This window comes from Sminthopsis crassicaudata, chromosome 4, assembly GCF_048593235.1.
Source record: "Sminthopsis crassicaudata isolate SCR6 chromosome 4, ASM4859323v1, whole genome shotgun sequence".
Classification (NCBI taxonomy): domain Eukaryota; kingdom Metazoa; phylum Chordata; class Mammalia; order Dasyuromorphia; family Dasyuridae; genus Sminthopsis; species Sminthopsis crassicaudata.
The window spans coordinates 339,449,774-339,473,625 of NC_133620.1; the positions used below are offsets into that span (position 1 = coordinate 339,449,774).

A 23,852-nucleotide genomic window follows, 5' to 3' on the forward strand; every position below is an offset into this window, starting at 1 on the left:
ATTTTGGCTGAGCCAAATCATAATATTCAAGTAAAATTTTGTGTGTTTATATGTACATGCGTGTTTGTGTGTGTGTCTTTCAGGATATCTGTTCATGAGACTTGAAGCAAGTGTAATTCCCTTAATTCACTAACATCAACAGCATTTTATTTCTGGCAAATATACTTATAAGAATATTTATGAATAGCACCTCAGAGGCACGCCACCTATCAGACTGGTTGGGTCTCTAGGAACAGTACTGTCAAACTCAATGTACAGGCTACATATTAGCTTACAAAACCATAAATTAATTGGTTCCCTACACGAATAGGACAGTTTTGTTCCTGGAATTTGACAGCTTTGTCCTAGAAGATAATTTTCCTCAGTTGAAGGTATTCTAAATACACAATCTTAAATTATAGATCATGAGTCTCCAGAATTATGTTTACTCTTAAGCAGTCATCCAGAAAACTGAATTAGCTCAAAGCAAAAAGTGTTTATTAGAATAACATAATAAGATTTTTTAAATGAACATTCTACTCCAAATCATTTAACTTAGGGCATGTTCTCTCACTAACATAACACAAATGGAGAAAGTAAGCAAATATTTAGAGAACATACAAATTTCCAACACTGCAAGGACTCCAATGCTCTTCTACAAAGGCCTTGAGCAGCTCCTTGATGAACAAGACATCTTGCCTAAGTTCTTCTACCAGGTTCACTATGCATGTTGCTTATTAGAGCTAACTGAACTTTCTCTCTGAAGGGCACAAATCTTCTTCACCAGTGAGTCTCTGCGTCTCCAAGTCTAGCAAAAAAAGAAATCTTTGGCCAGAACATACTTAGGCTCTTTCTGAATAAAGAACAATGTTTAGAATAGGAGAATAAGGATAAGAGAAGAGAAGATAATAGGATAAGAAACAGGATAAAAGAAGCTCCCCTGTTGTGATTTTTTGAAGTTTTAGCTTGAAAGACAAGATTTCCCCATCCCGTCTCACTAAGTTGCACACAGGATCATCCAGGTATGACTCATGGCTGGAGTCTGACAGGAATTGGGAGAACAATCTCCAGCCCCAATGCAGCTTTCTGAGCTTTACCTGGAACTGCAAGCTAGCTATGCAAAGATAAGTTAGGCCAAAGAAAATGGTGCACAGGAGGGGAGGCTCAAGACACAGTTCATAGTAGTAGACATCTGAGATTATGAAGAGGTAAAGAAACGGTCTGAAAAAAATGAGACACTCAAGAATGCTAGTCAGAAGATAGATATTTGATATATCATGGATATTTCAATGGTTTTCTTCAATGAGAATGCCCAATTTCTGCTTCCTACCTTCCTCTCAATTCAAATGCCACCTCCTAAAAGAGGCTTACCTTGGTTCCCCTTCAATCATAGCACCTAACTCCAATATAATCTGTGTATATATCTTTTAAAATAAATAAACTGTGTATTGTAACGACCTGTCGTCTCCAGAAGCTGCCGGATCACTCTCTGGGAAGAGATCTGCTGTGTCTACTCAAATCTCTCCGACAGATTCTTCTTCCTGTAACGAACCGTTGTCTCCAGGCAGTTGCTGTTAACTCTTGTCCAAAGAAGTGACTTCCCTTCCTGCAGAGAGCCCCGTCAGGCCTGATGTAATGCAGAGAGTCTTCTTCTTTCTCTGAGAGTCCTCTCTTTTATTCTCCCAGAGAATGGGCGTGGCATAATGCAAGGGCTTCTGGGAAGAACCACCCCAGCCAATGAGCTTGCCCCCTCTATCAAGTCAACCTGAGTTCTCACCTTGTAATTGTCCAGAAAACCTGAATTCTCACCTTGTCACTGTCCAGACAACCTCAGTTCTCACTTAGTAATCCTAACATCTCCCCCTTTCTTTTGATTTAGAACATAGGACAGTCATGACCTTGAAACATAAATCCATCAATATGGGAAGTATTACAGATAATTACATAAATTATATAAGCATATAGTAACATAGTAACATAACACATGCTAGAAGTATATAACATAATTGAAAATTTATAAATGTCCATAAGTCCATTGTCCATTAGTCTCATCTTGTGTGAGGAAGTCCAATGATTCCTGCTGGTTTTAAAGTTCTTTAACAGTCTTCTTATTATCCATGCTCTTTCAGTGTCAGATGTTTCTTAGATCTTCTCCTTTATTTTGAGGTCTTTCTCTTTTTCTGTCTCTCTCTGATGGATAAGGCGAATATGACTCGTTGGCACCCATCTGATTCCTTCTCCTGCTGAAGAAATACAAGCAAACCCTCTCTCCCAGGCAGTTAACCTATCTAATTTCCTTCTATTTACCACTTTCTAAATCTCTTCTCATCATCTGACAATTACATTGGAGTTGTTTGCACTGGGCACAGCCCTGTTGGTTTAAAAGGCCTGTATTCTCCCCAAGTGTAATCCATTTTTGCAATCTGATTGCCTTTTGACTGACTTATCAGGTAATCCCTTTCTGCCATGTGATTGCTTCTCTGCTGATTGATTAAATCAGAGTCCTGGCCTTCTAAAGGTTCTTTGGGTGTAACATCAGCTGCCATCATGCCCCAAGTCTTTTTTGCCAGGGGCCCTGGACCTGGACCCCTCATCCCATTTCCCTGAATTATTCTACACTCTGATGCCCAATGGAGTCCTCTGTTGCATTTTGGACATGGGGTTTTAGGTCTTCTTTCACCCTGTCTTCTCACTGTATCTCCATACCTACACTGAGCTCTTAGATGTCCAATTTTTCCACATTGAAAACATCGCTGAGTTTCTCTAGAAGGCCCTTGCCAGGAGGGACCCTGTCTTTCCACATTCATCATTGTCCGGGTGTAAAAAGCATTTGTTCCCACTGTAGCACAACGTCTTATGATCTCCTCTAAAGGAGCATCTTTGTCTAATCCCCATATAATTCTTTTGCAAATCTCATTGGCATTTTCCTTAGCCAGATGTCTGGTCATTATTTCTGTAGCTGAATTTTCTCCAATAGTTCTTTTGACAGCAGTTTGCAAACGTCCCACAAAATCTGCAAAAGGTTCATTGGGACCTTGCTGTATTTTAGTGAAAGCCTCTTCACGATCTTTCTGTCCAGGAAGGACACCCCAAGCTTTTATTGCAGCCTTAGCAATTTGTTCATATATTGTCATGGTATAATCAGTCTGTTCTGAATTCTCTCCATACCGACCTTCACCAGCCAAGTGCTCAAAAGTGAATTGTGTGTTAACTCCTATTTCCAAATTGCATCTGACTTGAATTTTACATAATTCATGAAATTCCGCAAGCCATAATAAATTTTCTCCAGGTTCCAGGCATATCCTTGCTATGGATTTCCAATCATTCGGGGTTAGGACTTCATAAGACAAACCATCTAGTAACATTTTAACATAAGCTGATGTAGCCCCATAAAGGGTACAACCTTTTTTCAAATCCTTAATTTTATTCAAATCTAAAGGTGCATATCTTCTCCTTTTTTTACCTACAGAGTCAGTATTTTCAATCACAGGATATGCATGTATAAAATCACTTATATCCTGTCCTTCTCTCTTAGCTTTAACCAATGCTTTTTCTAATCTTGTCATAGGCTTAGGCTTCTTCACAGGCAATTCAGTTTGTGTTTCTGCCTCTTCCCCTCTTTCTTCCTCCATCTCTGAAGGTGGGGTTGATGTGGGCCTGTCAATAATCTGTTCTCTAGGCAGGGTTGAAGCTTCTTCAAGAGAATCATACCATAATTCCTCATTTAAATCCTCTTGCTCTAGGGAAAGATCTTGATCTTTCCTTTTTTCCTCACACTTCCTCCTCTGTTCATTTTTAGAACTTTTCCTTCTCCTACAACTTGCTTGATAGTTTAAGGCTAATTGAACTATGTTGTAGATATAAAATACTTCTGCAGAAATTGAACGAGGCCCATTTTTTGCTTGAAATTCTTTCATTTCATATCCCACTAGCTTCCATTTATCTATATCTATCTTTTCTTCCTCTAAGAACCAAGGGGATGTGCGTCTTAATGCAGCCAAGAGTTTAGCAATCTGTACCCAGGTTACAAGTAAACTCTGCTCCTCAATTATCTTGATTATACTCTCTATAGTACCACTCCTGAATGGAGCTGAGGTTGCGTCTGGGGCTGAGATTGAGTCGGCTGAGGTCCAGGGATTGAATATAGCTAACATCTGCCCCATTTCAGCTATAAGAGATTCCTGGTTTAGCCCTTAACAAGTTAAGTTCCTTATTTATCTATTAGCACGCTCACTTAATCTTTTTTTTTTTTTATTTTTTTTTTATTTTTTTTTATTATATATATATATATTTTATAATATTATCCCTTGTATTCATTTTTCCAAATTACCCCCCCTCCCTTATTCCCTCCCCCCGACGACAGGCAATACCATACATTTTACATGTGTTACAATATAGTCTAAGTACAATACATGTGTGTGAATATCATTTTCTTGTTGCACAATAAACATTAGAATCCGAAGGTACATGCAACCTGGGCAGACAGATATTAGTGCTAACAATTTACATTCCCCTCCCAGTGTTTCTTCTCTGGGTGTATCTACCTCTGTCCATCATTGATCAACTGGAAGTGAGTTGGATCTTCTTTATGTTGAAGATTTCCACTTCCATCAGAATACATCCTCATACAGTATCGTTGTTGAAGTATACAGTGATCTTCTGGTTCTGCTCATTTCACTCAGCATCAGTTGATTTAAGTCTCTCCAACCCTCTCTGTATTCCTCCTGCTGGTCATTTCTTACTGAGCAATAATATTCCATAACTTTCATATACCACAATTTACCCAACCATTCTCCAACTGATGGACATCCATTCATCTTCCAGTTTCTAGCTACAACAAAAAGAGCTGCCACAAACATTTTGGCACATATATGTCTCTTTCCGCTCTTTAGTATTTCTTTGGGATATAATCCCAGTAGTAGCGCTGCTGGGTCAAAGGGTATGCACAGTTTGATAACTTTTTGGGCATAATTCCAGATTGCTCTCCAGAATGGCTGGATTCTTTCACAACTCCACCAGCAATGTATTAGTGTCCCAATTTCCCCACATCCCCTCCAACATTTGTCATTATTTGTTCCTGTCATCTTAGCCAATCTGACAGGTGTGTAGTGGTATCTCAGAGTGGTCTTAATTTGCATTTCTCTGATCAGTAGTGATTTGGAACACTCTTTCATGTGAGTGGATATAGTTTCAATTTCTTCCTCTGAGAATTGTCTGTTCATATCCATTGACCATTTATCAATTGGAGAATGGTTTGGTTTCTTATAAATTATGGTCAGTTCTCTATATATTTTGGAAATGAGACCTTTGTCAGAACCTTTGTTTTTAAAAATATTTTCCCAATTTGTTACTTCCCTTCTAATCTTGTTTGCATTAGTATTATTTGTACAGAAACTTTTTAGTTTGATGTAATCAAAATCTTCTATTTTGTGATCAATAATGATCTCTAGTTCTCCTCTGGTCATAAATTCCTTCCTCCTCCACAAGTCTGAGAGGTAGATTATCCTCTGTTCCTCTAATCTATTTATTATCTCCCTCTTTATGCCTAAATCATGGACCCATTTTGATCTTATCTTGGTATATGGTATTAAGTGGCTCACTTAATCTTTAACAAAGTTTCCTCGTTACTCACGGTTCTGGGTCAGAGAGACTGAGATCTAGATTGGAAGCTTTTCCACTGGAATCAGGACTGTGTCTGTCCCTGTTCGGGCGCCAAATTGCAAAGGTCTGGTCTAGCTCCTCTTGTCAGGATAAGTAAAAGTCCTTGCCCCACGTGTGGACGCCAATTGTAACGAGCTGTCGTCTCCAGAAGCTGCTGGATCGCTCTCTGGGAAGAGATCTGCTGTGTCTTCTACTCAAATCTCTCCGACAGATTCTTCTTCCTGTAATGAACCGTTGTCTCCAGGCAGTTGCTGTTAACTCTTGTCCAAAGAAGTGACTTCCCTTCCTGCAGAGAGCCCCGTCAAGCCTGATGCAATTCAGAGTCCTCTTCTTTCTCTGAGAGTCCTCTCTTTTATTCTCCCAGAGAATGGGCGTGGCATAATGCAAGGGCTTCTGGGAAGAACCACCCCAACCAATGAGCTTGCCCCCTCTATCAAGTCAACCTGAGTTCTCACCTTGTAATTGTCCAGAAAACCTGAATTCTCACCTTGTCACTGTCCAGACAACCTCAGTTCTCACTTAGTAATCCTAACAGTGTATATTTTGTTTTCCCCATTTGACTTAGAGTTCACATTACTATTCTTTACAATCTCACAGTACTTTGGCATAAAGTCTTATTAAAAACTTACACAGTAAGTTTTTAATAAATCTTTCTTGACTAAGATCTGCCATGTATTAACCAAGAGGAATCTGACTCTGGGCCCAAAACTCTTTTCAAATCTGTCTACATAGGAATTTAAGAGGTAATATCCTAGAATTCCCTCACAGTCTGAATATAAATATGTCTCCTATGACCATAAGCTGCTGTCATTGCATGTCATACAAAATGAGTAGGGATGGTAGGGAGTAAAGAGAGGAAAAAACAAAGAGAGGGAGAGGAAGAGAGAGAGGGGGGAAGGAATGAAGAAGGAAAGAGGGAGGAAAAGTGAGAGGGAGGGAAGAAAAGAGGGAGGAAAAGAAAGATAGGGAGATTAGAGACAGAAAAAGAGAGACAATTACAGAAGGACAGAAACAGAAAGAAAGCACTCCCCTCTCTTCTTACTGTACTGTAAAAAAGAGACAAAAGTTATTCCTTAAGCACTGAGTCCTTCCTATTTAAAGTCATACTCAGAGTGATTCACTTATTTGATTAGGGTCAGTTTCTCTCTTTTTATAAACTTTCAGTCCCTGCCATTCACGAATATATTGATATTTGTGATATTGTGGTGTAACACCAAAGTTACCATACCCAAAGGCGCAACTGTATCTCTACCAATTGCAGCCTATTTCTACCTTTCAAATATAAGTATGGCAAACATAAATTTTGAATCTGAAATACTTATAAACAGCAAATGGGACACTTAAAGTTTGATACTCTATAATTTCATCAAACAGACTGGGGTCTTTATTAATGGAGAGTTTACCTGATCTACCGATCAGTTCCTAATCTGTTATAAAGTAAGGAGTATCATCGTTCATGTTACTAGGGTTTGGTTTTGAGTAGAAACATGGCTCAAAACATCCTCTAGGTCCTGATCTACTGAGAGCAGAATCTATAAATCAAACAGTAAAGTATTTAATTAGCACAGAGTAGTAAATATTATTAAATGTTCAAAGCACAGAAATATGATGCTACATAATAGTTAAAAAGAAAAATCATGTAGTAGGATAACTCCTGGACACATATACAAATGACTACAATATTCTACATATTAATGCACTAATAAAGAAAGGAAATCTATCCCCTGAAAACTCAGGGTTTGAGATTTGAAAAAGGGTTTTGGCTTCAGAGCTTTGTGCTTTGAGTTCTGTATTACAGAATTCGTATGGCTCTGTTTCCCAACAACCAGCTCCACCTTGCTGTTTCTCAGTTCTGCCTCCAACAGCTTCTTGGCATGGTCAAAATCCATTTCCCTGCCTCACTTCTCTCTTTTTTGCATGAGCACCTACTAAACCATCACTACTTTCTATCTCTGAAGGTGCTGTTTGTGACTTCTCTATGATATTGCCATTCTCATCTTCTGAAACTCTGCCTTCTATATGCTCTATTCTTCAATTCCAGCCACTCCTGCTTCAAGGAAGCACTGGCATTCTTTCTGAGAACAACATGGATGAGGGTAGTGCACATATTTTCAATTCTATTAGCTTAGTGCCTCTAATGGGATATTAAAAGTGACATTCAGCTTACTATGAGTTTTTCACAGTATGCTTCTCAGAAGAAAATGTTTAATTATTGTTCTTAAAGGACAGGGCAATGCCTTTCCTTGATTCATGGTGTTAAAAAGATATGCCAAAGACCCTCAATTCTTCTTGCTGAGTCTTTGATTACACTTTTCAGTTATCCGGTCAATTTCTGACATCTTCAACTAGGAGTCTATATGCAAACAGTCTTAAATTGATAAATCTTTGGTAAATTACTAAATATTTCTGGAGTGCTTTATATAATGTGCAGTCATTCTTTTTTATGCTTTTATTGACCTTATAATTCTGATATTATATTTATTTCCTAATATTGTGTTTCTGGTATGTGGCAACCAATCTCATAAAGCAAAGATGGGGAAAGGAGGATGGAGAGAGAGGGAAAGAGGAAGAAAGGGGCAGAGGGAGAGAAGAGAGTAAAAGAGGGAGAGAGAAATACTTCAGCAAAACTAACACAGCAACTTAGAGTAAAAAGAAAGGTAATGTTCCTACCTCTGCAAAACATGAAGGGAGATAAATTTCTCATATTTTCTTAGGAACAAACAGGGTCATTATAATTGCATAATATACAGATGCTTTGTTTTATTTTATTTTCACATTCTTTCCATTTATATTATTATATATTATATATTATTTTGCTTTGATTCATTTTATACATCTTCCGATACATGCAGCTTAGAACTGTGTTTGGCACAAAGTAAGTATTTAATAAGTTCTTACAGATTTTTGCTTTTACAAATTCTTCATATTCATGGCACAATAATAGTGTATCACATATATGACCAACAATTTCTTTAGGGATTCTCAACTGATGGGTATTTAATCTCCAATTCTTTTCTATCTCAAAAAAAGAATGTTATGAACATTTTTATGGAGGACCTTTCTTTTTGTTTCTAAATTTCTTGAATTATATATCAGTCAATTGTTAATTAACCAGTCAATGTTTAACCTCCACTGGGGAAGTTATGACATATATAAGTGTATACAGAATATAGATCCATATATACATATATGTACACATATAATATAAATTAAAGTATTAAATACAAGGCAGTCTGCGGTAGGGAGAGGAGGAAATTAGGAAAACTCATGTAGAAGTTGGTATTTGTTTAGAATCTTAAAGGATAAGAGGGATTCTATGAAATAGAGATGAAAGAAGAACATTTTGAATATGGGAGAATAGTCTGTACAAAGATGTGGACACAGGAGCTTAAGTGGAATAAAGAGAAGGCCAACTTAGCTCTTATTATTTAGCAGAGGAAGAGAAATATCATACAGTGAGAATGGAAGATAAGTTGGGATCTGGATTTGAAGAGCGTTAGAAGTTTTTATTTGATCTTAGTATGTGTCTTTGGAATTTACTAAGGAGGTGAACTACATGATGAGATCTAAACTTAAGGAAAATTGCTTGGGCAGCAGTGTAGAAAACAGAAAAAAGCTGAAAGATCTGAAGCAGGAAAATTTATCAGGTCATTACTATAATAATCTAGGATAAAGGTATCAAGCTCTTGGCCAGAGGGCTGCAACATTTCCAGTAAATTTAAAATGTAAGTGGGAATTAGTCAACAAAACAAATTAAAATTCAGGGAACATAGGATAATGTTAATATGTGGTTTTCTAAGTCAATATGCAGTTAACAGGGATCCTTTTGGATGTTTAGTGTTTCTATTTGAGTTTGATACTACTGATCTAGGGGATAAGGGATGGGGGATTGAATTAAAGTGGTAGCTATATAAAGAAAGAGAAAACAGATATGAAAGATGTCATAAAGGTATAAATAGCAAAATCTGGCAACTGATTTTTTTTTAATAAGGAGAGAATAAAAAGTGAGAACTCAAGAAAATAGCATAACAAGTATCATTCCATTTATGAACCTGGCAGTCTCTGCATATGATTTTCTCTACCAGTCATTATGCTGATATGTCTACTTTATATCCCATTTCCACCTGCTTTTCAGTTTTTGAACTATAATCAATATGTCATTACTTAAGGAAAGATGTGATGAGCTAATCCCCTTTGCTTTACTCATCATACTAGCAATTTAACCAAACTAAATTTTCTCTACCTGGCCAACATTTCCTCTATGTGTTGTCTCTATCTTCAAATTTTATGCACGTATATTTACATACTTTCATACATTATATACATACATATATTTGCACACATGTATGTACACACATAACTCTCATATTCCTCTGTCACTTAAAGTCCTTCATAATATGAACTCTTTCTTCCCACACCCCATACTCAGTGATCCATGAATACTGGCCTCCTTGCTATTCCTTGGACAAGAAACTCCCATCTCATAATTCTATACATTTTTATTTGCTATCCTCATGTCTAGAATATTCTCTCCCTCTTCATTTCTACTTAAAGTTTCAGCTAAAATTCCACCTTCTACAAGAAACCTTTCCAGATCTCCCTTAATGCTAATACTTCTCTACTGATCATCTCCAATTTGTCACTGTTTGGACATAGTTCTTTTTACATGCCACACCTCTCCCCCAATAAGACTGTGAGGTTTTTGAAAGTAAAGATATTTTAGCCTTTTTTTCTATCTCCAGTAATTAGCACAATGCCTAGATACTTAGTAAATGTTTGCAGATTCAACTTGAATATGCCCAAAACAGAAATAAATTTTTCTCTCCAAACCTCCCCTTTCCCCTAGTTTTTAGACACTATCATTCTCACAGTCACATAAGCTCACAACCTCAATATCACCCTCAATCTATCACTCTAACACCATATTTGTTGTTTCTAAGCATATACTACTTTCCACATATTTGCCCCTTTTTTTCCCTACCATCTTGATACATGCCTTAAATCACTCTCACTTTAAATAAATAAACCTCCCTTATTCAAGTGTCTCCTCACTAAATTATTCTCTATTCAGCCCCAATGTAATTTTTCTAAAACATAAATCTAACCATTTTTAACCTACCCTCTCAGCAATTTCCAGTTACTCCTTATTCTTTTCAGGATCAAATATGAAATCCTGTTTCCCAACCCAACTGCCTCCTAATGGTCCAATTATTTTAATATTTTACTTCTTTCCACAATCCAACATACTTTCTATTCATTTCAACTAACAATTCATATCTCAATTTCCTTCCTTTCTATCAGCTATCCTTCATGCCTAGAATGCCCTCTTCCATATCTAATTACTAATTTTGTTATGAAGGACAGTTTAATAAATATTATGGAAAGCATTTATTTTCATTAGTAAATGAAGAAGCACTTATTAAATACTTATTTGCTCAGTGCTGGATTTACAAATGAAAAAGTGATGACAGTCAGCTACTTCCTTAGCTTAATTGAAGCTTTAGCTCAAAACCTAACTTCTTCAGCAGGCCTTTTCCCAGTCTCACCCCAACTTCCTACTCAAAACTAGTGCCTTCCCTCTGAGATTTCTGTTGCTTTGTCATTTCAATTATCTAATTATTTGTATTTCCATTTAGGGTTTTCTTGGCAAAGATATTGGAACAGTTTGCCATTTCTTTCTACAGCTCATTTTACAGATGAGAAAACTGAGGTAAATAGGATTAAGTGATTTGCCCAGGGTCACATAACTAATAAATGTCTGAGAATGGATTTGAACTCAAGAAGATGAATCTTTCCAGGCTCCAGTTGTGGTGCTCCATCCCCTATGCCATCTTCTAAGATTATCTTTCATCATAGTGTATATATACGGTGTATATCAACTCCCTTGGTTTTGCCCTTTAGGGGAGAGAAAGGGATTAATCTTCTGCCTTTAGCACAATGTTTGACACAGTAAATACTTAATAAATGCTGACTGTCATCACTTTTTCATTTGTAAATCCAGCACTGAGCAAATAAGTATTTAATAAGTGCTTCTTCATTTACTAATGAAAATAAATGCTTTCCATAATATTTATTAAACTGTCCTTCATAACAAAAAATGTGTATAAGAAAGAAAAATACATGAAGTCCAGTAAAAACAGAATATGCTATAGTCCATCTTTTCTAAACATATTCTGCCTCCATGGACAAAATCCCCATCTTGGTAGAAAAAAAAATAAATCAAAACTCTTAAGGTTAGCTGGTCCCAGAACAATGTAAGGGAGAACAGAAAGGGGAGGCAGATCCAGAAATAAGATGGCAAGACCAATGGGAAGGAGAGGAAAACTGAACCAAATAATTTGGCCTCTATTTCCTCACTAAAGACGTAAAGTATTTACTTGAGAAAGTGAGGAGAGGGGTTAGGACAAAGCTAAGAAGGAAAAAGGTCTAGATCAGGGGTTTTCAAACTACAGCCCGTGGCCCAGATGCGGCCCACAGAGGACGTTTATGTGGCCTGCCAGGTTATGGCAAATGGGCTGAAGGGCAGAGACAGAGTGTGAGTTTTTGTTTTTACTATAGTCTGGCCCTCCAACAGTCTGAGGGACAGTGAACTGGCCCCCTATTTAAAAAGTTTGAGGACCACTGGTCTAGATCAATCATCATGGGGACAAAGAAGAATTGATTAGAAAAGAATTAAACAACAATTTTACTATAGTAAAAGGCAACTGAGATTGAATGACAAAGTTATATTATAAGTGTATGTTCATTAAAAGGTAAGCTTAAGAGCAAGGGCTTTTAAACTTCTGTCTTTAATGCTCAGCATAATACTTGAACCAAGTTTGAAGAATGAATTTTATTGATTTACATATTGGCATGACTTTCTCCAACTCTAATGCGCAGCATAATATAAGAAAAAATTGTTCAGCTATTCCCCATTCAATAGACAAATTATGCTTTTATCTTTCTGTCATTACAAATAATGTTACTATGAATATTCTGACACATATGGGATATAGTTCTTTTGATGACCTTCTTGTGTGTATAAATCAAGTAGTGAGATCACAAGATCAAAGGAAAATGAAAGTTTACTAACATTTTCACAGAATTCCAAAAAGTTTTTCAGAATAGGAATATTTTATGATTCTCATTAATGAATGAGAATTGATCAATGAATGCAGTGCATTGCCACAATCCTTCTAATAACTATTGTTTCCATGTTAAATTATTGAATTGACTAAAATTTGCTTGATTGTTGTTTTAATTTGCATTTCCCTTATTACTGGTGATTTGGAACACTTTTTCACACAGTTGTTGTTAGCTGGCATCTCTTCTTCAGAACCTGTCATTAACTGCTTAATTACTGAGGAATCACTCTCAGTGTTGTAAATTTATATCAATTCTCTGATTTTAAATAGTAGACTTTTATGAGATATTTGATACAATGATTTTCCTCCAGTCAATAATTTCCCTCTGATATTGGGTATAACCTTTGCCCAGCGTTGATACCTTGTTGCAAAAGCTTTGTAGATTTTTATTATCAGGGCAGCTAGTTAGTGTAGTGGGTAGACACTAAAGTCGGGAGGACCTGAGTTCAAATTTGATCTCAGACAATTAACACTTCCTGGCTGTGTGACCCTGGACAAGTCACTTAATCCCAACCCCAATTGACTCAGCAAAAAAAAAAAAAAAAAGAAAAAAGATTCTTATTATTAAGATGATCTATTTTGTCTCTAATAAGCTCCTTTATCTATTGTCTATTTCAGAATTTTCCTTGCTAGCCAAAGTTGTGAACGATATGATCTTTCATTTTCCTTAATTATTTTATGACCTTTCATATTTAGATCATTTTCCCCCCTCTGGAATTTAGTGTGGCATTATAATATTTTCTGACAAACAGTTTTCCAGCAGCTGTCAAGTAAATAATCTTTTCTCTAGTAGCTATCATTCTTGGATTTTTCAAACACTGTGCTTCAATACTGAATTATTTCTACATTATGATTATGAGCTGCTTTTATATATTTTTTTAAAAATTGTACAAAATAATTTTTGTGATTACTACTTTATAATTGCAGTAGAGATGACAAAAACTAGTTAAGACACCCTTGATGAAATTATTTCCATCCTCTGCCCATGGCTTAATTCATGTAGTCAGAAAGTTAAGAGCAGATACCTATAATCAGAGGTAAATGTTTTCAAATAAAGTGCAAAGACAATTAAGGCAAGAAACTTTGCAGAAAGTGATTCCTGGCTACTTGTAGTAGTATTAGTTATGTAAGAATAATTCAGTTTAAAGGATCATTCTTTGCCTTTTCCTATGAACCATCATCAAAGGACATTTTTGGTGAGCAGGGGAAAAGGAGCTTTCCAATTCATGAAAGCATTCTTCCAGTGGAATTATTGTTCAGAAGGTATGGGACTGAGAAATCCAGCAGAAAATAAGCCTAGCCATAATCAAGACAGATGAATCTGTGGATTGTAGCCCCTTACTGCAAAGAAGATAAATCAAACATAAATTTAAGAAAATTAACTCTGGTAATCAAGAGACCAATTGAAGTAAGGAGGAAGCTCAGGGATTCCAACTGAGTAACTTGTCCAACAAATATGCTGTGTCCAAGACAGGGAGTAGGGAGTAGAACATGAAGATTCCATGTGAAGAGAAAGGCCATCAAGGTCACTTGACAAAGGTCAATTATAGAAGCATGAGCTGTCTCAGCCACATTCACTCCTTATATGTGTGTATCATTATTGTTTACTCTATGTATGTGTTTTCCTTTCCTAATGACACTGTGTGGATTTGTGAGAGAGTAGGTCCCTCAAGTCTATGGGAAAGAAATATTTTATAACTATTATTCTTATTATAATACCTTAGTGAATGATTTTGCTTTAAACTAATTATGTCTAATGGCTAACTCTTAACAGTAAATGTACCAAGTGGATAAGTTGTAATCTCTCAAGGGTGCAAGCCCAGAGTACTTTGAACTGAAAATAGCAATTATCTTTTAAGGGCTTCAATCTTCAAGTGTAAGTTGGAGGGGGGAAAGGCACTCATAGAGAGGGAGAATATAATATGAAATCTGGTAATGCTAGGCACTCTTCATTCCTAAAAGTTTCTATTTTCCCATTATTTCCCTCAGATTTCTTGATGTTTAAAAAAACTTCCACATTAATATTTTCAAAAAAAATTAGATACTTACAATATCTACATTTCCTAATGTACCCCTTTCTTTAATACCCAGATCTACATTTCCTAATATACCCCTTTCTTTAATACCCAGAGAACCATTCATTATAATGAAGAAGAAAAAAAAAACAGCTCAGCAAATCTTCCTTTAAATATAGTATTCCACATGTAGATTTTGCAAAGAATGGTGTTATGGGCCAGAACTCTGTACTTAAAACAAGGATTCTTTTTTTTTATTTTATTTATAATTTTTTGACAGTATATATGCATGAGTAAAAAAAATTTTTATAACATTTTCCCTTGTATTCATTTTTCCACATTATCCCCTCCCTCCCTGCACTCCCTCCCCCCAATGACAGGCAATCCCATACATTTTACATGTGTTACAATATAACTGAGATATAATACATGTATGTAAATACCATTTTTTTGTTGCACATTAAGAATTAGATTCTGAAGGCATAAGTAACCTGGGTAGATAGACAGTAGTGCTAACAATTTACATTCACTTTCCTTCTCTGGGTGTAGTTGTTTCTGTCCATCATTGATCAACTGGAAGTGAGTTGGATCTTCTTTATGTTGAAGATATCCAGTTTCATCAGAATATATCCTCATACAGTATCGTTGTTGAAGTGTATAGTGATCTTCTGGTTCTGCTCATTTCACTCAGCATCAGTTGATTTAAGTCTCTCCAAGCCTCTTTGTATTCCTTTTGATGGTCATTTCTTACAGAGCAATAATATTCCATAACTTTCATATATCATAATTTACCCAACCATTCTCCAATTGATGGACATCCATTCATATTCCAGTTTCTAGCCACTACAAAAAGAGCTGCCACAAACATTTTAGCACATACAGGTCCCTTTCTGCTCTTTAGTATTTCTTTGGGATATAAGCCCAATAGCAGCAATGCTGGATATCAAAGGGTATGCACATTTTGATAACTTTTTGGGCATAGTTCCAAATTGCTCTCCAGAATGGTCGGATTCTTTCACAACTCCACCAACAATGTATTAGTGTTCCAGTTTTCCCACATCCCCTCCAACATTCATCATTATTTGTTCCTGTCATCTTAGCCAATCGGACAGGTGTGTAGTGGTATTTCTGAGTTGTCTTAATTTGTATGTCTCTGATAAGTATAAAACAAGGATTTTTAAAAGGTATTAAGTCAGTGGAATTGATAAAGACAATGGTTATCTAGTTAGCATGGTGCTTAATAGTTCTCTAGTTCACTATGTGTATTTAGTACTTAATATACTTCTATAAGATTCATACCTATGATAATGTAATTATAAGACAGCATATAAACTGGGACAAACTTAGCCAGAGTCAGAGCCAGAGACAGACTCAAAAGGGCCAGACACAGATTCAGAAGGGACCCAGAAACACATTCATTCCATCTCATCAGGCTCTTGGTGGCTCTCCTGGGGGACTGAGAGGCTCGGAGACAGAACCAGAGAAAAAAGGACTAGAGGTAGGAGCTCAAGCTTTCAGAGCCAAGGAGAGTAAGATTCATTCATCCCATCTCATACCACCTTGGTGGCAGGACTCTCATACTTAGCTTCTCCATTGAAACCAAGACTCCAGAAGGCCTCTAAGAAAGCTCGCTTGGACCCCAGGAAAGGAGAAAAGATTGTGAAGGAGATAATAAAGGATTTAGACTTTAACACCTGGCTATTCTCTTGGAGATTAATCTATTGAGAAGAAGACAGAATGGAAGGTATATTATCTTAGCTTTTCTCTGGAAAAATTTTGGTTATTAAAACTTCTCAGAATTCAATTTTAATTGTCTTTTTGTTACTCTTTTTCTATTTATAATATAGTCATGTGTGTTCTTTTTCTGTTTCTCCTTATTCACTATGCATCAATGAATATGTATGTATGTACATGTGCACAAGTGTGTGTATACATACATTTATACATCTTCTCATGTTTTTCTATCTCCTTCATATTCCTTGCTTGTTATAATGCAGCAATAATTCATTGTGTTCATTACCACAACTTATTTCTCTTCACTCTAGGATATGTATCTAGCAAAAAGATACCTAGGTTAAAGAATATGAACATTAATTCATTTTCATGGTATAATTCAAAGTTTTATTCTCTTTGAATGGCTAGACTAATTTACTTTATAATAATGTATTAGCATAATTTCTTCAATAACTACACTTCTGCATTAAATACTGTAATGACTTCAGAGGAATTGAGATGTTTGCCTGAATATCAAATTACTAGAATCATTACAGTTTAATGTCATTTTTGGTAAGGTTTTTGGTTTAGTTTAACTTGATCACCTTTACTGTAAAATTATTGCTAGTTTGCCTGTATCTGGTAGCACCTTTCCCTCCCAGATATAATTTGCTACTTGTAATTTGATGTGAACTAGAAAATCAGATAACTAAGATTTCTAAAATTACATCTAAAACAAGAACAAACAGGTTTTAAACGAATAGTAAATATTCTATCAGTAGAGTACCTGAGAACTTTATGCATGAATTTGTATACCTATTTTGACCTTTTTGCTTGTTTTATCAGATCCTTATTAATTTTGAAGATGCATTGAAGTAGCTGAGTAAGTGATCTACAGATTTTTAAAAATATTTTTCTTTACCCTTACTAACACATATATAGCAAAACATGACATATTGCATTGTTCTCACAGCTTACATTTCCCTATTGCTCTCATAATTTCGTTTATCACCTCTATATAAATCTCCCCAAATCCTCCTGTCTCTCCTAAGCTCTAGACTTATTTAACTATCTCCTAAATACCTGAAAGCCTTATCAGTACCTCAACTCACTATCTAAAACTAAATCCATTACTCTTTCCCCAAAATATCAACTTCTAGAATTCTATGCTTATTTAAAACAAAGGAGGACTATTTTTCTAGTTAACCAGGTTCTTGAAACCCTATGGAACATCATTCATTCTCCTCTCACTCCTCAAATCCATCTGTTTTATTTTTATGCCTTTATAACACCTTTTTCATTCATTTCCTTCTGTCCATTCTCATGGCTATAAAGTTAGCTATGACCCTTGTCTCTTCAAGAATTTTGCAAAAACCTTCTAATTGGTTTTCTCTGATTGCAATTTCAATTCCCAAAAGTCAACATACAGTGTATCAGATTAACTTTCCTAAAGTAGGTAACTTCTTATTCATAAGTCTGGTTTCTTATTTTCTCCCCTCTTTTGGCAAAGATTGCTTACTGTGAGTTGAATACAAGCTACTTTTGCATCTCTCTCATTATTCTCCTTCATTCACCATGTTTCAATCAACTGTAATACTCATCATTCACCTAAAAAAAATCTCAACAATTTCAAAATCTGTGTATTTGCTAAGCATTCATTCTGCTTGAAATTCTTTTTCCACCACACTCTTCAAATATTAATTCCTACCCATTCTTCAAGGCCCATTTTAGATGTCATCTCCTTCATGAAACTTCACTATCTTCAATTCAGCTAGAAGTAATCATTGCTTTCTCTGAATTCCCATAACACTCATTATACTTTCATATTCTAGATTCATAGTCTTTACAGAATAGTGTCTCAAACAAATCTTTTCACAATAACAACAGTAATATATTGTAACAAAACTTTTCTATAATAGTGTATAGCTTATAACCAATCCATAATAATTCCTAGAATACATTAAATATTTAATATATTTGTTGACTGATTGAACCAAACCTCACAATACTGAAATTCCTTCAATTACCACTATAAATAGGGTGATCATTAGCTATCCCACATGCTAGAAATTCTATTTTTGTTCTACTCTACCTTTAGGTTTCCTTAGTTTCTTTCAAGTTCCCACTAAGGTCTCAAAGCTAAATAACTGATCCTCCACAATATTAACTCCTTTTCATCTGTTAACATTACAAAAGTCATAAAGTCAGAGAATTTCATAGTTTCAAAGGCCCTTAGAAGCAATCTAGTCCAACTCATATTCCAAAGGAATCCCCACAATAACATACTTGACAAGGGGCCCAATAGCTTCTGCTTGAAAATGGTCAAAGAGAAGAGGATATAAAAGTTTTCAAGGCACTTTTTTTTTTTTGGGGGGGGGGGGACAATTCTAATTGTTAGCAAGTTTCTCTGATACCAAGCCTAAATTTGTCTCTTTGCAACCTCTACCCATTGCTCCTGATTTAACTGTCAGGCTAGGCAGAACAAGTCTAACAACTTCTCAGTGTGCTAGGCTAGGTCTATCTCATCATAATGCGCATGAACCCACTGAGGTGGCAATGGATAGCATTGGAGATCTGGAGTCAGGAATATTTGAGTTCAAATCTGGACTCAGACATTTACTAGCTATGTGACCCTGGGCAAGTCACTTAACCTTGTTTACCTCAGTTTTCTCATCTGTAAAATGAACTAGAGAAGGAAATGGCAAACAACTTCAGTATCTTTGCCAAGAAAACCTCCAATGGTGTTACTAAAAGTTGAACATGATTTAAAAAACTGAACAGTAAGGACACTACAACATCTAACAAAAAGAAGTTTATTTAACAATAAAAAAGACGCTGAATAAAGATACAGCACTAAATCAAGTGGATCTAACTCTTCTCTGTCTCTAAATGTCATCTCCGTCTTTTAAGCTGTAGTTCACAAAATCCACAAGAGCAAGGCCAGGTCAGAAAGACATGCTGACTAGCACAGTAATGAAGGCTATGCCAAACCTGAAGAATACCAATCCATCAAAGGCTAAGTCATTTATGTTGAAGACAACCAAAAAACCACATCAATAACTTAAATCTCAAATCTCTGGCTTAATTAAAGTAGAAGATGGTTTCCTTGACCATTTAAAATATTATAAACTTTCAGAAAACAGGCAATGTCTTTTTTTTTTTTTAATAATTTTTATTTGCCAGATATTTGCATGGGTAATTTTATAATATTGACAATTGCCAAACCATTTTTTCCAATTTTTCCCCTCCCCCCTAGATGGCAGGTTGACCAATACATGTTAAATATGTTAGAGTATAAATTAAATACAAATATGTATACATGACCAAATAGTTGTTTTCAGGCAATGTCTTTTGCCTCTTTCTGTATTCCCAGTATTTAGCACCATGCCTCACACAGAACAGACATTTAATAAATTTAAACTTAGTAAAATGAATTTACTGAGAAACCAATTCAGCAATCTATATGGAACAAATGTTGCCCCTACTCTTCAAATAAAAGCTCTACAAATATATTAATATAGTCACCATCATTTGCCTCCCCTTCACTTCCCATTTCCAGCCTTCTCTTATCCAGCTTAAATATTCTCAAGTCTTCCAACCAACAACTCTGGAACATACTCAAGATACTTCACAATCCTTTTTTTTTTTTTTTTTTTTTTTTTTTTTTTTTAAAACCAATCTCTGAAATTCCTCATCTCATCAATGCCCTTCTTAAACTATGGAGGCTAGAAACAAACACAGAATTGCAAACAAAATTTGATAAGAGCAAAATGGAACTATTTGCCTTCTTATTACGCCACTCTTAACAGAAGATAAGATCAGATTAGATTTCCATCTCCATGATGCCTGACTGACATCCTGGAGTCACAGGCTGTAACCCATGCTAAAAATTCTTTCCTTCCTCATTTCCTTCTCTTGGTTTCTCTGGCTTTCTTTAAGTCCCATCTTCTACTAGAAGCCTTTCCTAGAACTCCTTAATTTGACTTCCTACCTTCTGAGATTATCTCCATTTAGTCCAAATACATCTTTGTTTATTCACAGTTGCTTGTATTTTATCTCTCCCAAGGTCTTTGAGAGCAGGGACTGCTTTTGTTTTCCTTTTAGATTGTAGCCCTTTCAAAAAAATACTTTCAGCTATTAGCATAGTGCCTGGCACATAGTAAACACTTAATAAATTTGTTGACCTGGCTGCCATATCACACTGCTGAATCATAACTGAGTTTGCAGTCTCCCCAAAAATCCTTAAAACTTTTTCAGGACAACTACTGGCTAACCACTTCTCTTATCTTATATTGCTCAAAAATGTTTGATAAGATCTTATATTTTCATTTTCTGACTTACATCTTAACATATTTAATACAAAGCTCTAGCCAGTCAGGATCCTTTTGGATGTTGGAACAGACTCTTATCTAACAACGTGTGTTTATAGGACTAATATGTTTGTATCCATCTTATCTCCCCTACTAGACAGTAAATTCCATAAAGGCAGGGACTGTTTTTTTATTCTTCTTTGTGTATTGCCTATAATACTTAAAAAATGTATCTTATATGCATTTTTGATGAATGAGTGAATTCATTTTCTATTACCCTGGGAAAAAATGGTAAGTGTATATGTAGGAGTAAAAAAGAAAGAGGAAAAGAGAAACAAACCAGTCAGTTATCACTCAACAAAGAATCAAGAAAAAAAACAACTTTTAAAAAACAATTTAAAACTTGACTAGATAAGACAAATAGGAAAAAAGCAGAAAAGAGTAATGTAACCAAGAATGAATTATGTGTTGCAACTCCATAACAAATTCAAAAAGGCAAAAATCTAGAATGAACTAAAACTTGTTTCTCAAGTCAGACCACTGCTTCTGCTCAATTCACTGCTCAATTGTTTTCCTTTGATATTTCAGTTGCTTAACTTGCCCCTTTAGTGTAGTGTTCTCTTTATAGTGGCTCTCTAAAGAGGGATGAATACTTAATAATATAGAAAGATAGTTCTTGCCATTAACATCACAAACTTTAGACCTCATTATAGTGCTTGGCACTCAAAAAGCACATAAATTTACTCATTCCCCTAATCATTATGGTTTTCCTCTTGAAACATTTTGACAATTTTCTTATTTTTTAATTCACATTCCCTTCCAAACCAGCACTTCCACAGGACAATAGAAAGTATGAAAGCTGGTATAGATGTTGCCAGGTACATTTTTGGTAATATTGTGAGAGTAAAACTCTTCCATATGCTGAATAATTTTTTCTGGCTTTCTGCAAAGAGAAAAGCAAACTATCATTCAATTAATAGGCTAGGTGATATAGTATATACTTTACCTAACATTACTCAGGCTACCAGCCCAGCAGCTATAAATCAGTAGGTAGTTTGCATATATGTCCAGGTTTTCCTAACAGTTTCAGTATTCATCATACATTGCATTCTTTTTCTTTTTTTTCTTTTTTTTTCCAACTACATGTAAAGATAGTATTCAACATTCATTTGTTGGCAAGATTTTGAGTCCAAATTTTCTCCATTCATCTCTTCCCTCCTCTTTATAATAAACACTCTGATATAGATTATACATGTGCAATCATTTTCAAGCCAGTGACATTTTTTTCTTTTTAAAAAAATATTTATTTGAAATCAAATATAAAATAAGAAAAAGCAAACCAGAAAAAGGGGAAAAAACCACTGTTACATGCCCAGTAGAGCATGAGGGAGGATTTGAAATATGTAACAATAAATTTCCATTTCAAGAAAGCACATATAATAATAGAAGACAATCTATTCATGGTGTCTATCTCTTCTTTGCTTCCTTGTAGATTATTCTTTTGTTCTCTGCTGTGTATTTTGTATTTTTTCCCCTCTACTTCCCCTAACCAGACTATAAACACACATATATTTATGTATGTGTATACACTAATGTACCTTTATACATCAATATACACATATATATGTATGTATATAAATATAGATGTGCATTTACACATACATAGGCATGCATTAAAACATTATTATGGCTAAGATATAATGTAGATTTCTCTCTTGATTAAATCTTAAGTTTTACTTTATCTGAGATCAATGATACTAGTCTGGCCTTTTTTTCCTAATAAATTCCACTCCGATCCCTGCTAACTGTTCTGCTTTGGTTCTACTCCTTAATTTGCATTGCTATTATTTAGCCTCCCCTCCCAGCAATGGATCCTTATCTTCTCTCTCATCCCCCCCTTCTCTCTTTATCCCTTTTTCCAGTTCTCACACTTGACCACTCACCAGTATTAGACCCCAGATGTTATAGGTTTTGTGGGTAGTGCCCTATAGTGCTCTAGGAATGGTCAAATAAAGAGGGCTTTTAACAAATTAAAGGAATCTGATTAGAAGCTAGATGTTCACTTAGCAAAAAGATTCCTGCATCAAGTAAATGGTTGGACCAAATGACATCCCACTTCTAACTCTAAAACTGCATTACTGTAGTTTATTCAATTGTTTCAGCTGTGTGTGACTCTTTGTGAACCCATTTGAGATTTTCTCAGCAAAGATTCTAGAGTGGTTTGCTACTTCCTTCTTTTTTTTTTTTTTTTTTTTATGGATGAGAAAACTGAGGCAAATAGGGCTAAGGAACTCAAATAGGTCAAATAGTGTCTGAGGCTGAATTTGAATTGAGTCTTCCTGATTCCAAGCTTGGCACTCTAGTCACTGGGTGACCTAGCTGCCTTATTATAGTTTAGGAGATTGCATTATTCTACACAGCGTAGAAGGGGTATATAGATTTTTAATCAGAGAGCAAAATCCCTGGAATGCTACTTACTTCCCATGTACCCCATGGCAAGTCATTGAATCTGTTTAGGAGGATTACTTTTCTTCTGTATAAAATGACGAAGCTGAACTACATAAGTCTCTAATATTCCTTCTAATTTTAAATCCATTATCCCAAAAGCTCAATAGTATGTTATGCAGCACAATATAGATGTTATCCAGAAAACATAATGCTACTGCATAGTACTGCCTTCTGTAACTAGGGGACTGAGCAGATTACTTAAAAGGTGCATATTAATAGGCACTCAAAGGCCCCAAAGCATTACATGGTAGGCTCAAATTGGCTCTATGGCACAGGAATGCTCTCTCTTTAACTATTCCAAGTGCCACTCATTCAATTCTGGACTCATCAGGCTTTCAAAACCTTTCATCCTATAACTGCCTTCTTCCCAGTCTCATTTATCTTGCTTCTTCAAAGTTCACCAGTGCATTCACTTCTATGCCTACATTTGTCCCCACTCTATACTCTATCCAATTAGCTAAAGGTAAGAAAATATGAGCAGAAACAGCCACTACTGTCCAATGCATTTTAAACCCTATAATGATAGAAATTCCCCACCATCC

General features: G+C 35.6%; 1 protein-coding gene across 11 annotated transcripts in view; it reads right to left on the reverse strand.

Annotated features, from left to right (window-relative positions):
- The window catches only part of TANC2 (tetratricopeptide repeat, ankyrin repeat and coiled-coil containing 2), a 567,085-nt gene that overhangs the window by 367,931 nt on the left and 175,302 nt on the right, over window positions 1-23,852 (reverse strand). The gene's annotated exons all lie outside the window — the stretch shown is intronic.